This window comes from Varroa jacobsoni, unplaced genomic scaffold, assembly GCF_002532875.2.
Source record: "Varroa jacobsoni isolate VJ856 unplaced genomic scaffold, vjacob_1.0 scaffold_642, whole genome shotgun sequence".
Classification (NCBI taxonomy): Eukaryota; Metazoa; Arthropoda; class Arachnida; order Mesostigmata; family Varroidae; genus Varroa; species Varroa jacobsoni.
In genome coordinates, this window is record NW_019213544.1 from 27,231 (window position 1) to 44,696 (window position 17,466).

The 17,466-nt window shown below is 41.9% G+C and overlaps 2 long non-coding RNA genes across 2 annotated transcripts in view; one reads left to right on the forward strand and one right to left on the reverse strand.

The window, feature by feature from the left end:
- Positions 1–6,161: 6,161 nt before the first annotated feature.
- LOC111262289 (uncharacterized) lies at positions 6,162–13,779 on the reverse strand. The gene is made up of 3 exons (XR_002681501.2): positions 12,885–13,779; positions 7,340–7,763; positions 6,162–7,151 (listed from the first exon to the last, which is right to left on the reverse strand). It is a non-coding gene; the product is annotated as an uncharacterized LOC111262289 (long non-coding RNA).
- LOC111262290 (uncharacterized) overlaps positions 13,738–17,466 on the forward strand; it is a 44,646-nt gene continuing 40,917 nt past the window's right edge. The window contains exon 1 of the long non-coding RNA XR_002681503.2: positions 13,738–13,828. This is a non-coding gene — a long non-coding RNA (uncharacterized LOC111262290). The remainder of the gene's footprint in view (positions 13,829–17,466) is intronic.

Sequence of the window (17,466 nt, forward strand, 5' to 3'; positions counted from 1 at the left end):
TTCTTCTACTAAATTTCCATAAGTCGGCTGGACATTCACTGGAAGATTTAGGTTAAAACTGTAGCTCCTAATCATATGATTTGTACGTGGGAATAGGAAACAAGGTGCACTGAAGTCATATTATTCGTTGTTATTTACGTAAGAATAGAGAAAAGGCGCTACTTTACACGGTGATTATTGTTGAAAGCAATTGGTACTGGTATTGTTGAGCTTACGACACAACCGCTAGATATGTGCGTGTAGGAAATAATTTGACGCTGTACGTAAACCGCCGCCGTCGCCGGAACATTACTGCGACAGGTGCATTATGGAGAATATCAACTGATTACGCTATCGTTAAGATATTATTAGGAAACGATTTTAACATTTTTACAAATGACATGCCGAAAAGAAAGTGTAAAAAAAATATCAAACATATTTTAATGCTAGGCTTGGAAGAGCAGCGATCGGACTTTCCTTGACGGTTTTTTCAGGTTTATTCCACGATAGCACGCCTTTCGTACGTTCAAAACGAACCTGCTAGTATCCAGTTCAAATATACTAAAAACATTACACCGAAAACTGATGTATTGGAGGTTAAGTAGTAAATTTTGCAACTATCCTTTAGGTAAGACCTTGACTCCGTTCATAGCGATATATTCAAGCCGCAGTGGACCGACCACACGTTGCTTGCTTTAAGAAATAATAAATATAACGTTTTGTGCCAACACATGCTGAACGCTTAAATAACCCAGCAATTTACTAAATCTAAATAGAACAAAAACCGAAGGCGTTAAAATAAAGAAATTCCGTATTCTTGCAGGATCTAATGGGCAATTCTGTGATGTTTTAAAAAACGCTTGGCGGCAATATATGAGATTTAGCATATATTCAATTTGAAGTGTACATTTTCGCCCAGCATCTGGTTTGGTAAAGTCAAATAGTTAACAAGAGCTCTCTGAATAGCTGCAAACTGTTAGCAGCATGTTTGTTTATGTGACAATTCTCCCAGTTTAATCATTAACTCTGTTCGGGACCAGGAAGTTGGCCAATTTGAAACAAGTTTCTGATCACATGTGAAATGTTTACTTTTCTCTCAATATTTATACACGTCGTGGGTAAGAAATATGATAAGAATAAATAATGTATGAACGTTGGTACAATTGTTGTCGGCGTCCTATTCCGCTACCACTTTGCCAATGTTGCAATGAAGATATGATGAAGATAATTGTAGTTTATTCGTTCGTCTCGAAGAATATTTTTCTAGCCATTGGCTAAGCACGAGCGGCGATCACAACATGAGCAAGAGACATAGCAATTGAAATCGTCAACGGATTAAATCAATTTTACGAGTACTTTTCCTCTACCAGTTTGGGCGGTGCTTTTTGGTTCTCGGTTGCATCGTGATGAACTACCGTCCAGAAGTTAGCGGCGTGAAACGATTAGAAACGCGGCGATAGATAATATAAGCTCTTGCCGCTGACGATAATGAAAATAATAATAACAACAACAACATAATTAGCAGGCGAAAACAATCAGATGCGACGAGGTGTGACTGATCTCAGCTAAAAAAAAAAAAAAAACATTCAAAATCAAAAACTAATAGACCCCGGACAAAATTTGAAAAATGACTTCTAGGCAGCTTTCTTCTAGGGAGGCTTCTTTCACGTGCGGGGGCTAATATTAGCAGTGAAATAGTCTCTCATTTAGCGTAAATTCTGTAGCTGAAAGAAGATCGACGCCAGTGCTCACTGAAACCTTCTGCATATTGTACCTCTACATGTAAATCGTTCGCCTACTATCAACAGTGCATATAATTATCCTAATTTTTCGCGATCGAGGGTTATTGACAGCAAATCTCCTTACCTTGCGTTGTATGGAAACATATTTATGAATGGCCTGCAATTGAAAGTATTTTTATCGTTCGTGGATTTTCGTGCGCCGCCTGTAATGATTTTGCACCGTCGTTAACAATTATGACCAGTAAAAGCTGTATGAACTATTAATAGGACATAGCTTGTGGATTTATCCTACATCCTAGTATTACTGGGAATACACCCCAGACTGTGCAAGCCTACGAAGAACGTCGCTCGACGCGCCACAACACGAGCTTCACTTTATTTAGACGAATAAGCCATCTTTTATTCGAAATAGCCTTTTCTCATCGATGCATTCGTTTTCTATTCTTACCGTCGTTACATTTCACAGTTACTCTTAATAATAACTTACAGAAGTTATTGTGCATAACGTCGAATTTGGTGAAAACATGTGGAGTTAGTTAGTACAAAGTGGTTACTTGCTTAGTTTGAATTAGACACACTAAAAAAATGGTCCCCGTTCTTTGAGACATTTTTCCCGTTTTCTTCTTGATCTCCACTGTTTTCAAAATCCTTTTCTCGCTCGGCGTTTTCCCCCTGTTCGAGTGATAGATGGTGGTTGTGTCATCTGATCAGGACGCGTACCGATTGTCGTTAAGTTAGCTGCCCATAAATTGGCCACGGTGCATGCCAGCTACTGGGTCAGCCAATTAAAAGCGAAATCCAGCAAATTTTTTTTACGTAACATCAAGTAGGGTGCCATTGCCTATGCTTGCTCTGTGTGCAGCAAATAGCGGTTTTGATACCGGTTGAACGGTCGCAGGACGTCGTGGCGGTGCCGTCGTTCATGGCGGTGTTGTCAACAGCAGCGGAACCAAAATTAGTTGCCAGTAGTCATACGCGTAAAACAATATCGTGGAGTGTATCAAACAGGGTTTGTCCGTCAGTGAGACGAGTGTACGTTCCAAAAGGGGCAAGCACATAATGGCGACGTGAAGGCGGCAGGCCGATCGGTCGCTCGCTCGCTAGCGACCATTCGCCGCCGCCGCCGCCGCCGCCGCCGCTGCTGTGAATGAATGGAATTTCAGCGAATTCTATTCGGCGTTCGGTCTTATTGTTGACGTCTCGCGTCTCAACGTATTGTGCAAACGATCGATGCTGTCTAGCTGAGTTAGCGTACTCATCCATCGCTGTTTTTGCTAATGCAGCTTGTGATAGCAAATTAAAATATGGATGACAATGCTGATTATAATGAAAACGATCGCGCCGTTGCTGCTGCTGCTAATGGGGATGGTTACTAGTCTGGAGACGATACTGAGGCTTGTTCATCCCTCCATAGACTTATTGGCCCGAAGTTGTTGTTATCGACGTCGTTATTGTTGTCGCCGCCAACGCTTTGACTGTATATCATGGTTATATTAGATCTAACTATCTAGCCAAATGGGCCGGAACGAGGTTGCAAAGAGATCGGCTTTCTTGCCACAATAGCTCCCCAGCCCATTTAGTCGCCGCCGCTGGGAGGGGGTGTCGATAATTTACTGGCCGTTCGGTAAGCGTCCTTCTTTCGCGGACGATCCATATTGAATGAGCCCCCAAACACCGACGTCCGGAATTCCTCTTCGAGGCGACAGCGATGACAATGATCGAACGAATGAAAGCGACACGACGTTAACAACAACAACAGCGGCAGCAGTAGCCGCTCTGGCAACTTTATTATGTGAAGGCGTGGTAGTTAACGTAGCTATGGGTTATACTGCCCACCGTTGTGTTCGCGTACATAACGTGTATGTATAAAAATAGAAGGGCAAAGCGAAAAAGAAGTCATTGATATGACAGAGAAGAAGTCTATGCGACTATTGCTGCTGCTATTGAACGGCTGCTGGGTGGAAATAGCAACAGGAAATCCGTCGACATTAAGTTGTTGCCGTTATCGCCATTGATCCGTTGTATTTTTGGGGTTGGGGGGAGCGGAAGGGTGAATTATGTTAGGCGCAGTAGGAGTGTGGCCGACATCGGCTGAGTACGGCGGCAGGCCAATGTAACATTTTGCTTTGTTCTATTTTGTCGGACTAGAAGGGACGTAGTTTACTAATTCTACCGGTTTAGTGGGGTTCGTTTTGGAATGTACAGCTTTCTCAGGATTCTGATCCAGAAGTCATGGTCGACTCCCATTTGATGTAACGTAGTGAGACTGAACAACTTTCTAGCGATTTACTGATGCTATATACAGTAGCACTTGGGGTTAAAATCAGTATTTGAAAAAAAGATCGCCATCTATATGTGAATGTTAGTTTGAAACTCTTCAAAAAATGGTATTATCGACTGTTATCTTATAAAATTTGACCCATTTCACCTGAAGGTGACTTCGCTGGTATCTGCCACTAGGATTCACCGACTTCTTCTAAAAAATACCTGCTACGACATCACGTAGATTAATGTCCTTGTTCCTGCTTCTTGTGGGACGGTAACGACAGATTCTCGCTCAACATGGTTACTAGGTCTGATCAGTCTGAACATATGCTGAGGTTGTTGGGCTTCATTTCTACATGATCCCATTGAGGACGATAAGCTCGACTTAATCCTTCCCCATCGACCTTTACCGACAGCTATCGTATTCAGCAGCTCAGAGAGCTCTCTTCCTGGTGACAAATCGAGTGACACGTTGACGTTATATTGCTCCTCATACGGTCATCATCAGCATCGCAGTCGACATCATCGATTAGTTCAGTTATCGCTTTCCAGACCCACGCGAGGCAATCACCTAATGGCTGAGTTACCACCAGCTACCACCTACCTCGTGCGCGCGTGCTAGCAAGACCGCGTACATCTTTATTGTACTATGAAGTAATGTTGCATTATAAGATCTCGTCAGCAAGCACGGGCCACGCTCTTGCCATGTGGTTTCTTCTACTGCTGCTACATTTTTTCTCTATTTGACGCGGAAAATGTCGGGAGGATGCGGAATTGCAGTAACAGGAACATCTGCACGGTGATGTCCGCCAACAGGTAAGGTCCGCACTCATCGTTGTCATTTTGGCGACGTTTGAGCTTCAGCCTATCTAGGAATATCTATTTCATGATATCTTATAGGCTATGAGTTTGTAGTGTTCTACTAAATTCCGTGCTTAGATCGGCTTAACTGCCTCGACGGGTCTGTCGCTGATCTTCGATCTGTAGAAATCGATTGAAGTCGGAAGTTTTACTATAAACTAGCATACTATGGTCGATCGCGTTGGCTATCAGATGAGCAGGGGCGACCAAAATCGTCGCGTTTGCGGACAACTTCAATGGCCGGCTCATCCTGAACTATCGGCGCGGCCGTATTTAGCTGATGTTGCGCACGCAGCTGTTGTTGATTCTGCCGCGGATATTGCGATGGAGGCAAATATCGTCGCCGCTGCACTCTGGTATCAGTTCAAGAAGAGCCTCGCCAGACTGTGTTATAGTATGGAGGACGGTGAGAGAAGGGGCAGAATAAAAAAAGGGGGGATCATTGGGTTTGGTCGACTTCGGCATGAATCAGTCGTCGTTCGCTACGCAGGCTACTATCGCTTCTGCTCTAATGGTAGTTGATAGCATCGTACGGCCGACTCAAAGTTAAACAGCAGCGATGCGATAACAACAACACTAGTTCAATCTGATTTCGGCTCGCACAATTCCTGAAGTTTGGCTTTATGGATATCGCTTTTTACGTTACCACCGTGCAACGTGATGACCACTACACGTAATCTAGTCGCGCTGCTAGTAACTGGTAGAAGTTTTTGTCTCGTTGTTGTTGGTAACAGGGATGATTTGTGCTCGCACCTGCTATAGAGCTAGCTGGTGTGCATTGAAGAAAACAATGCAAGCCTCACTGGTTCAGATCCTAATTGCTGCTAGGGCAAAACGCCTTTTAGAGAATACGGTCTGTGTAGATGGGAGATTTGGGTCTGCTAAAATGACCCAACCAATGGATGCAAGCAAGACGGAAACATATGCTGCCAAGATATTGGAGACTGTAATCAGAAGAAAAGACACTATCCACCAAATGTATGGGTACTGTTAAACTGAACTAGTATTTTAGTGTATGCCATCGGAATTCTAGATTTGGCTTGAATGAATGACACGATTGCGTTCCAAATTTTTTGTATTTTCAATACATCTTATAGCATAAATTGTTTTTATAATAACTGTTTAAAGAAATAATGTATGTTTAATGAAAGTCCATTTATCCTGAGAGGGTCAGCATTGCAAAATAGACTAATTGTGTATTTTCTGTAGAAAATCTCTAACGTATCGTTAATATGTCGTCTCTTTTGGCGGCCCGTGGCAAGGTTGACCGCCTATAACAAATCTAACGTACATTAATCAGCAATGCGCTCCGGATTGTGGGTGAAGATATTCACAACAGCAATATGAACTGCATTTATTTTTCTTAAGGGGATTTTTATTGTACATTCGCGGTTTATTGCTTTTACAGAACAAAAGCCATACGTGGCACTCGTTGTCAACGTACGCGCGATGCGAAATGATCGTTGTCTTCTGGCTGTCAATTTTTCTAAGGCATTTGTATCAGTCCTAATTTTGATCGCGGACCTGATTAAACGATTCCTCCATCGTTATGAATGTTAGGTTAGCAAAGTTCTTACAACGAATATAACTAGCTTTCTATTACATCAACACTTATACGCTATTTTACATGCGAATGTATAGTATTTCATGCTATTTTTCTTTATTAGCTTTTAATTTAGTTTCGGGTTTAAGTTAGGCCCAGAAATTAGGATTTCCTATCGAGGTGGCTTAAGCAGATGAGTCCGGTCATGCCGCTAAAGATCTGTCAAATATAAATTTGAGTCATGGGCATTTTATTTAAAACAAATACACAACTCAGATCTATAATTTTCAGCCAGTGTTACTAAGATGAGTGTCTCAAGCTCTAAATCGGCTCCATACAATCAAGTCGTCTACACTAGATTTTGTCGCTTTAGCTTTTAGAGATCGATACAGAGCATGCAACATAAATATGCTTTTGAATGTTAAACCTGACCCATTTTGAAAAACAAATTTCAAATCTCTCTAAAATTCTATAACCATTTATGCCATGGAGCAGGCATAAAAATTTGGCATTATCTTGCCATTTCTTTATTGAATCGGCCTCGTCTTTACTATCCGTTATAATCAACCAACACAACGATCTTGCTAGTCGTAGTCACTGGCTTGGCTATATAGATTTCTTTTGAACTGTTTTCCAATCACGCTCCTCTACGGCAGCTCTTGCGACTGGTCTTCCAGGCGATCCGGGAGACTTTAAGGAGTCATGTCATCAGATCGTGTTTTGAAGTTTTAATGTTCTCAATCCGACGCCTGCTTCAGCTTCTGCCAAAGATTTACGAAAAGTGCAATACAGTATCAATACGATTCGTAATATCTTCTTGACAGAGCTTGATTTGGGTCGCAGTCAAACGTACACAAGCTCTAATAATAGAAAATCCTTTCGCCATTATTTGCATTATATATTATTTATCGTTAACGACCATCTCTTTTACGGATAAAGCAATTCGTACCTTTTAAGTAGCGTTTATTGAGCTTTCCTCCGTTCTTCTTATACTAATACCGGCTTTTTTTTTCTTTTTATATAGTTAGTATCCCGTTACTCAGCTGAATATATGTTCTCTTTCTCGTTATTGGGCGGTGTCTTTTATTGCATCATTGGCTGATTCTCTCATCATGCCCACCATCGTCGATGAAGTGCTATAGCTTCTTGTTAAAGTCGCCGCCGCCATCGCCAGCTTCATCCTTTACAAAATTAAACACTGCATCACGATCGTCGCCCTGACCACGAACCGAGTGACGTCAAAACAAGCAGCAGCATCAGCAAAGGTCCCTATGTCCCATAATAGCACCATCTCAAGTAGCGACATCCAGTTCCCACGCCTGCCGGTTCGAATCTGCATCTCGTCAATGATTCGCACACCGCCATCGCTGGCCCTGTGAACATGACGAAAGTACTTGAGCGCTATCGTGGACGCAAACCACTAAAAGTAAAATTGACGCCGGAAGAAAGTGACAGCCACGGTCCCTATCTTCACCAGCAAAAGCTTCTGCGTTGAAGATGTTGGAAAAGGTAAAAGAGAAGATAAAGAAAAAGGCGAAAGTGACGGTACCGGAGAAGATCGTATTAATCAAGACGAGGGGCCACGGCAGCCGGACACGATACAACGGTCTGACACTATACGTTTAAATGTTCGGCCACAAAATGATACCTCAGCGGTTAGCAGTTGCTGGGATGGTGTCAATTTTGACAGAACACTTTAGGCGTGTCTGTACACTAACACTATTAGTAGCTAGAAAAGAAACGATGGTACTAGAGGGGCAGAAATACAAGAGTGATCGTGAGTCTTGAAGTCTTAGAGTCGACAGCTCGGTCGTCCGCAAGACACAAAAAAAGAATTTGAATTTTATGTATATCGTCTCACTTGCAACGTTCGGGCTATGCTAAGGAATCTACCTAGTTTGCAGTAGAAACGGGCTCTGAGCGTCGTGAGTAATGAATGCCATATGCTGATATTATCAAGACAAATAGAAGCTTCTATAGCGATTTAATTTTTCTAAGATTTCTCATCGATTCATGTGAGATATGTAAGAGGAACCGACAGTAGATGCAATTTGTTGTGTGCTGCATGTCAGCTGATAGGATGTTTCGCCTTATGGCGGAGTTTTAGTAGTTGGTGATCGTTGTTGTTGCGGCAGCATTGTTCCCATGATGATGCAGTTGGTACCTATTCACGTTAGAGACATTCGAGGTGGTCGGAGTTTCGTTGTTGGGAAAAGCGAGCCTAAACAAGTAGCAACGGATGTAGGAGTTAGCAACACTGGCAACCATATTGAAGTGTCACAGCTGTAGTTAGAAGGAGTGAAATGTTGCGCTGAGGCGACGTTTGTATTTGCTTATTTCATATGGATGACGACGACGCTCGTGGACTATAAAACGCCTTAGAGAGTTTCTACGAAACGCTTTATTCTCCATTTTGGGCAAGGACACGAGGGGTACAACGTTTTGCAGCTGGCTGTGAGTTAGGCGTGAATACGGCACTATATTAAACAGATGTTTCGAATGAGTGAAATGGATCATAGACCGTATTGGGAACCGAGAAAAACAGAAAGATTAAACTTGTATTTAATAAATACATTTGTCCTATCACCGACATTTGAAAATCCGTCTTGAAGCCATATCAAAGGCCGCTGCAAAAAGTTCAAAACCAATTCGCATGTCAGTCTATTTGGTATACCCAACATTAATCCAGTATGCTTTGAATCAATACAATCACATCAAGAGATGTCCAATAAGAATTGTTGCTCATCTCATTGCTGAAAAACTGTCACTAAAATGAGAAAAACCTTGCCTTGAGAAAAAACTGCAGCGAAGTCAGTTGTAAAGGCTTGATTTACTTCGAAATAATACTTCAATTCGACGGAAACATTGTTACATAAATACTTCATAAGGTGTACGCGCGTAAAATAAAAAGACAATAGATAAATAAAGGGAATAAAATTAAAAAAAAAAAATTTGTAAAAGAAACGTGTTTGAAATAATTTCAGAAATAATCTAGATGTTGTATTACCTCCATGTTACACTTCCATCTTCCATACAGTCCGCGTAAAACATACGGGGTTTGAATGACTCAACTGAATAATTTGCGATTCATTAAGTTATTATTACTTAGCTTATTATACTTAATTCATAAAAATTTAAGGTTCAACAAAAGTTAACAGGAACAACTGTCTCTTCTGGCCACTCTCAAAGCAAGCAGACTACATTGTGAAAACAGTGAAGTATGTGCGCACTTGCTCGTTCAGCCACAGTGTACATATACTCAATATTTCATTGTAAAACTTTTAATATCTAGAACGGGTTCTATGTTCGGCATTTGCAAAAAGCGATTCTCACATGAAAACCTGCGGTAGAATACCGTTACATGGGGGTAACATTCATAGACAGAAAAACTTAAAAATATACTAGAGAAATTATGACGAAAGACTACGTAAATCACACAAGGTAATGGAAATGCTGTGAGAGGTCTATTAATAGTTCTCGTCGTTAACCGTTGTCAACTATACATCAGATACGTTAAAGAAGCCTTGTTCCTTGATACGCTTTGACCGACCCTACTCAACTAGTAGAATTTTTAAGAGATGGCCACATTGCTCGACGGTTTCCCTTCTTGATTCATATGGAAAAGGGTTTCATAGCAATTTACAGGTTATATTTCGTATTCGTTGTCGCCAATTCCACTACTTCAATGGAGCTTGACCGTACCACATTTACCTCTCCGTAGATAGTTGCTGTCCCTTGAGCCCTGTTCACAGAGATTGGACAGTTAGTATGTCTTTTATGAAATACTGAGTAATTATCTTTTGCAAACGCTCGAAATTTGCAAGAAAAACACGGGAAAGCAAAGTTGATTTAGCAAAGTTCGTCAAATGAATCGATACGTTAATAGGAACGGACTACTCTCCTATTACACTTTGAATCTTTCCCTCCACATCCACGACAAGGCTTGACTGGAGTACGTAAACGGTAGGACCGACCTATGACCCGGACGTTCGATTTGGTGGACTATACTTCGAATCAGTGTAGGAAGGAACCTTCTGGTGAAAGTATATCCTGTCGCATAGTCTATACAACGCAATGGCCATCGGTTTCCTCATGAGAAGCAGTTAACCATGTATTCTGCCCCTTCGATACATACACATAGTATAGATTTGCTCGTTGATATTGTCTAATCAGATCTGGCTGTCACGAATGATAGAAACTTAGGCAACCAGAATCGACCAAATATAACGGTAACTTGATGATACAATAGCAAAGTCGATACTTATTGTAGGAGACTAAAACGCTTTGAGAGGGGCCGACGCTTGATATTACGCTATGAACAATTTAATTGATCGATGTCGTTAGATAAAGTGGTTATGCAAAGCTAATAAAACAGTTGTTGCCATTACAAATGTTGTTGTTGTTGGTTATGTAGCCGAGTCCATTGAGTCAAAGATCTAGACATGGATGATCCCTTGCCTTGATACCTTCACAATTTTGAAGGGAACTGCAATGCTACTGATGGTGCTTATCCTCGTCATTATGCCGATAACGCTAAAGGCGATGAAGGTGATAGTGGGCCAGGAGTGCCTGATGTAGTAGTCAGTGAGAGTTTGTCAGTGCTCGGCCACTGTATCTCTCTCTTTCCCTCTTGTTGCAAACGGCCCCGGCTTCGCCCGAGTGCAACGCTTCGCCCTGGGCCGCAATTGGCACCAGCATTACCCGCGGTAGCAATCCCAACAACAGCGACAGTGGCGGCGAATGGACGTCAGACACATTTCTCCATTAGAATCACATTGAACGCTGCTGCTGCTGCTGCTGCCGCTGCTGCTGGGTTTAACCATCATACATACACAGATAGAACGTACAGGCAATGCTTTGCAGATCGTGCTTTGCGATAAGCGTGAGCGCGACCTAATTCATTGGAAGCATGTGACTGCATGTGTGTCTGTATGTTAGTCGTGCTTCCTAATTCAAGCATTTAGCTCCAACGACAACAACAGGAAGGAGCAGTGGTTGCCGCTGTCTTAAGAAGAATAGCACCCACAGTAGCGGCTAGGAATGTCAGCATTGAGCGCCTATGACAAGGCCGAACAGTTCTCTTGTTATTTCCCGAATACCACTACCATCATGTTCGACGTCGCCTTTATAATTGTTACGTCGATGAACAGAGAAGTCCGAATGACCGTTGCGATTTAGGCGGGAAAAGTGCAACGCTAGTGAGGATGAGGTGCAGTTAAATCTTAGACAAAATAAACGAAGCCAACATACACCGAAAACCAGCCAACGAGTTAAACTGTCATGGAAACAATAGCCAAAGCCAGTAACAACAAAAGAGCTAAAAACAACAATGACAAGACGAAGGAACAGGGGCGCTGACTCCAGCTGCTGCTACTGCTACTGCTGCAGGATCTCGCTACTGCCCCCTGCCTACACAGTAACTTACTTGCCTCCCCACAGTGCGTCGACGATGGTTTCTTTGATCGCCTCACCGACGATTCAGGGTCTCTCACTTTTTCCTTTTTTCGTTTTTTATTCGTTCTTTTAGTCTGAGCCAATGAACCAGCTGACTAAGCGTATAAACGGCCAGTCGCCGATCGCGCTTCGGAGCATTATTACATATATATGTGATCATCGTGGCAGCGTCTATCGCCATTGGTGAGGCGCCGTAGCGTCCAGAACGCGGTCTCTGCAACAACAGCGGTAACGGTAGCAAACGTTTCAGCGACAACGAGACGACGCCGTTACAAACGATAAACGCTACACGAAAAGGTGATTCTGCTGCTGCTAGTGTCTGACTAAAACAGTAAACGACAAGCCGTATGCGGGACACGGGGGTTGACGATAAGAACGGGGTCGGGGGTGTCTTGCCAACCCAAAAGACTCTGGTTGTCTATAGTAGCTGAGCGTCAGTGGAAGCGATAATGTTTTCCAACCTCCCGACACCAGTTAGCTAGTCATAACAAAGCTAAACTCGTCGATTTGTTGGTATTAGTTTTCCTTGTTTTACTTTTCATCTACGCTATATTGTGATATCGAGGTCAAATTTCGGGAACCGGTTGTGACTAGAGCATATCATTGGTCTCCAGTCATACTACGGGGAAAGCAACCGGGGACATACGCTTAAGTGTTAGTAAAGTGAACCAGTTTCCATTGTAGTCCTACTATATGTTGTTAAAGCTGGAATTACGTAAGATCACATTGTTGCGCATGGATTATAATTATAATACATAAAGATGCCATCCCATCGCTGCCCCTGGTGAGTTTGAGACAATGAAAATATCAATAAAAATTGGTTAATAACATGATAACTTCATACGACGTGAAGTAAACGACAAGTTTGAATACTTAGCTCTCTCTTAAACTGATCGTTACTCTAACTCTTTATCAATAGTATCATATATAGCGGGCCATCTCCTCTACACCTAATATCGATAACGCTCTTGCGTCTACCTATAGGTCACCTATAAAATTATCTGTTTACATAGAAGCCCATATCATCATACGTTATTTACCTCATGTCCAACAGAAACAACAGCAGCAGCTTTTACCGACGGCGTTCACTTGTCTGCTACGTGACAGCCGCTTTTCTGATTCTGCACGACTGCAAATGATACAACGACACGCGTACAATAGAGTGTGACATATATTCCCTGTCATTTCTTGTCACACATCAGCTGTTGGCGCTATTTCGATTTGTGGACCCGCCGCTCAACGTTGGGGAGTTTGCGAACGTAGATCAAATCTACCATCACTTCAGTCCTTCAAATTGGGGTGTCCAACAACTAACAGCTTCTCTCAATCTACCTTCAAATCTTCCTTTTCGATTTTCCTTAATATAGCTTATTGGCTATGTCATTGCTATAACTATGTATTTGTCGTGGCCGTCGTCTTCTTTTATCCTATGGCGTCATAGATGAAACGACTGTTATGTTTCAATTTTTTGCGCAATCAACGATTACGGCAGTTGCGACATGCACTGGTTTGCGGCGTCGTCAACACGTTAACATGGCAGAACGTTCTGATTTAGGAAATGCGATTGGTTATTGAAGTACTTTACCACTATTCGGCTCAGCTTTTTGATCTTTTTATGTTGCGGCTAGCTACGCGTTGATGTACGTTTTTCGCTTATGCAAAAGCCAGGACCCGTCGGAAGTTGAGAGTAAATCTTGCGCAAGCTAGTGCCCGTATACTACTGTATGTATGCGCGGTCCTAATGCTCTAGACGATCCTATGAAGCAACTAAACCGATTCTTTCCAACAGAAGCCCAGGGACGACAAAAACACGCACGCAGACGGCTTTCCGGTCGGTCTGCTTCGATGACACATTTGACAGTTCAACGGGAAAACACAACAAACGACTGAGTGGAAACGACGAATGCGGAGCTATCATGTCTGGATATAGAGACATACGGAGAGGTCCATGGACGGCGCGTGGTGATGCGTGATTGCAACGACGGTAAGTACGTGAATCCGTACACAAGCCACATGACGCCGGCCGTAACGTGGAGCCGTGGTATTGTCTATATTAACAAGGCAAAAGTATACGGTTTTCGACATACTCTTTCTACGATATTGTCATCTACTAGCTGTTCGAAGACATATGTCGCATTTCGTTTGACTGACAATTGCAGGGGCACGTAACCAGGGGCAAACAGATGATGACATATCGAGTTTCGATTCGAGAGTTCTGTAATTAAAAATGCGGTAAAGTGAGATAGAAGCGATGTCTGGAGGAAGTGCGAAAAACATATGGGTTCTGTCGTACACGTTATACCGTAGCTGTGAAATAGGCGTTTCCTTATTGAGCGTTTATGGACATGTACGATGTTATATAGATATGAGGTCTGTTACTAGGCTGTCAAGCAGAGGTTAGACGGGCTAGGTCTGCATATCTATATACAGGATTTTTCTTACGCTTTCTTTCTAAAATCTAAATAAAAATAAATACATCAACGAAATTTTTTCTATGTCCTAAACGCATCATTTTTGGCGGCCATGCTTGGTCAATATAAGCACCACCTACTGCGATTGCAGCTTCTATATTTAAACCACTAACTGCTCATTCACTAAATATTCCTTTTTAATTCGTAAGTAATTGTTTTATTACTAATCACGCGTCAAGCGATATTGGTAAGCGACAGTTTATTAGAGTGTCACTCAAGTACGCTCTATATAAAAAATTGCAAAGATTTAAAATCTCTGACTGGCAGCAGGCCAAAAGTCTCAAACGTAAAGGAGCTTCAAACGCAAAAACTTCAAGAGGTACAGAAGGGGGGGGGGGGGGTGATAGTATCAAAAAGACTAACAATTTGAGCTTTAGTTCTATATCGAAAATCTAACTAAATGAAAAACCGATTTTAGGGTCATTTTAGTGAATTTTCCAGCCTGTTAAACCTAAACTCTGTTGAGGATCTTCCGATTAGCTCCATGAAAGTCTTGCTCGGGTTTTTCAGAAGCCGTATTAAAACTCGCGATAATGTGGACCTTCGAGCACCACGATGGAAGTTCGTTTAACGCCAAAGTTCCAAAGATGGCGCATTATCAACGGAACGCTGCAACAAAACACCTCCCCTGATAATCTGAAGTCTAGAATAACACTCTTTCACCATACGCACCTTAATATTTAAGTTTATAGTGTCACGTATATATATATATATATATATATATATATATATATATATATATATAGGTGAAAATGAATTTATTACACAAACACATTCACACAATTAAGCCGTTACCGTACCTATGCTACACATTGACCAAGTATCGAAAGGGTAACAGAAACATAATTTAGTTATAACAACACCAGCGAACCAAATCAGACCAAGCCTAAGCTGAAATGGAACAAAAACTTCGCGCTCGAGGGTAGACAGACAGATAGGCGTGTATGGGCGGTAACGCAGCACCGGTGAAGATCTTAGCGGCGGCTTTAAAGACGCTGCCGCCGGCGATTTCGGCCGTATCGGATAGGTGGGCAATGGAACATGTGGCTATGCTGCTGCTGTAGTTTTGCCGTTATTTTCCGTTGCGTGTCTATTGAGATTTTTGCTTTCTGATTGCACTATATTTCGCAATCCTGATAAAGTACCCCCAGGTAGCCCTACCCTCTTGACTAGTGTTGTTATTGTTACTAGCCCCACTATTGCTAATGGTGATAGCAAGGCATACCACCGCCCCCGACTTGTCCGTAAAGCACAGCAACGGCAGAAAAATTTGCTACGCCTACTGCAGGGTCACCAGAGCTTTGGTTACAGAAAAACATAAAGACTAAGCAAGGAAACGCTAAAGATCGCTATAGACGTATTGAATTCGCACAGTAAACTTAAAGGAAACATTTTAAGCCAAATTATAGATGTAGTGAATTTTTTTTTAAACCGAATAGTTATGCTTTAAGTGGAAACACGGCTACTTCTGTCTATCGGCATGGACGCACGAAGGGTGCACAAAATAAATTCCAAAGCAAGTGTACAATAATTAGCCATGAACCGGTCATTATACAAATTGATTTCCAAATGAGAAAAGATAGCTCGTACATTTAGAGGTCCGTGCAGGTGTTTCAAAAGCCTGTCTGAGTAGGTAACTCAATACAATCAAAGGGCCGATTAAAAACAGCGATTACTATTTTCTATCCCTCGCTCGTATTTTCGTCAGAGAAGTGCGTGCGTCCGCGTTCAAACTGGAACCGTCTCACACCCCTGGTTCGTGCACAGCCACATTGCCATTGCACGATCGCTAAGACCTTTGCTTCTATCACATGTAGTAATTCACCACATGCGCATGTAAGCATGAATGGCGACAATAAAACTGGTGAAATTTATGTCGTGCATTTTTCGATTGTCGTGCCTGACCATTTGGATATTTCGGTTCGATCTAAAACAAGTTCATTATTTAATGGGCGCGACCGTTAAGGTCGCAGCCATCGAAACCTTTCGAAATCTAGTTACATCGTAGTAATTAGCTAACTACCTATAACACGAGTGACTTTTTTTTTATATATGTATAGACATAGTAAAAGATGTAGGACGACATCTTGTCACGAGCGAAATGTTGGCGGCAAGGTAGCTATCTTCGATAAGATAATTCGCACCCGTGTTTCTCTACATTCATTGCTGGTCCGGAAACGTGTAATGGAGTATTGTTTGCAAGAAGCCTTTTTCTATTAGTATTTCTTTTATATCTTCCTTGTAGAAGATTCGTTCACGAAGACCGAAACCCAGCTAAAAAGAAACAGGTCTGGCAAGATGACGGAACAAACATTAACAGACTGCTTCTGATTTCAGTCGATGGCGTCAACAAAAAAGTATTACCTGAGTCACTATTCAAACCGAATTCTTGAACAGATTCCAGCAGATGACTTAACTAAATACATTAATGGTAAAGACGTATTTTCGGGAGTTCTGAAGTACGAAAAACAAAGACATTTACATTTACCAGCGCTAGACACAAAGGTCTTACCGAGGTTAGTAGAGGTATATTTCAATACCGCACATTTTGACATCTGGGATACTCAAACCTAAAATCATTGCACTTTTATGGTACAAACATAAACTGTCTACTTTTAGTTAGCCGAGTCCTATTTTGAGTAAGCAAATTTTTGATAGAATGATTTTTTCGAATCTCTGATATCGTCATCAACCAATATGGATTAACGCTCAAAAATGGAACCTTGACCCTTTAGACCGAAAATGTTTTCATCAAACGACTAGTAGCATATAGCAGGCGCAGTGTACAAGGCTGATACACCTACACAGACACACGAGATTGTATCTAAAATGGCTGGACAGTTTACAGGCAGGCTATGCCACACGCTCATTATTGATACGCTTGGCATCCATTAATTCATACATTATAATTAAGGCATCCATAAATAATAATAATTGAAAAATAAGACTACCATGTCAAGGACGTATTGTTTCGCTTGATAGTACATCGTAACTATCCGGGCTGTGGCATGTCGATGATCACATGATTTTTCAGCGTCAGACCGAAAACAAGCCTTAGTAGATCAGGATGAGGATGTGGAAGCAATAGGGCTAAGTTTTATTATGTGCTACCGTTGACATGCTCGTTGATTTATATGTTCAATGATTATTG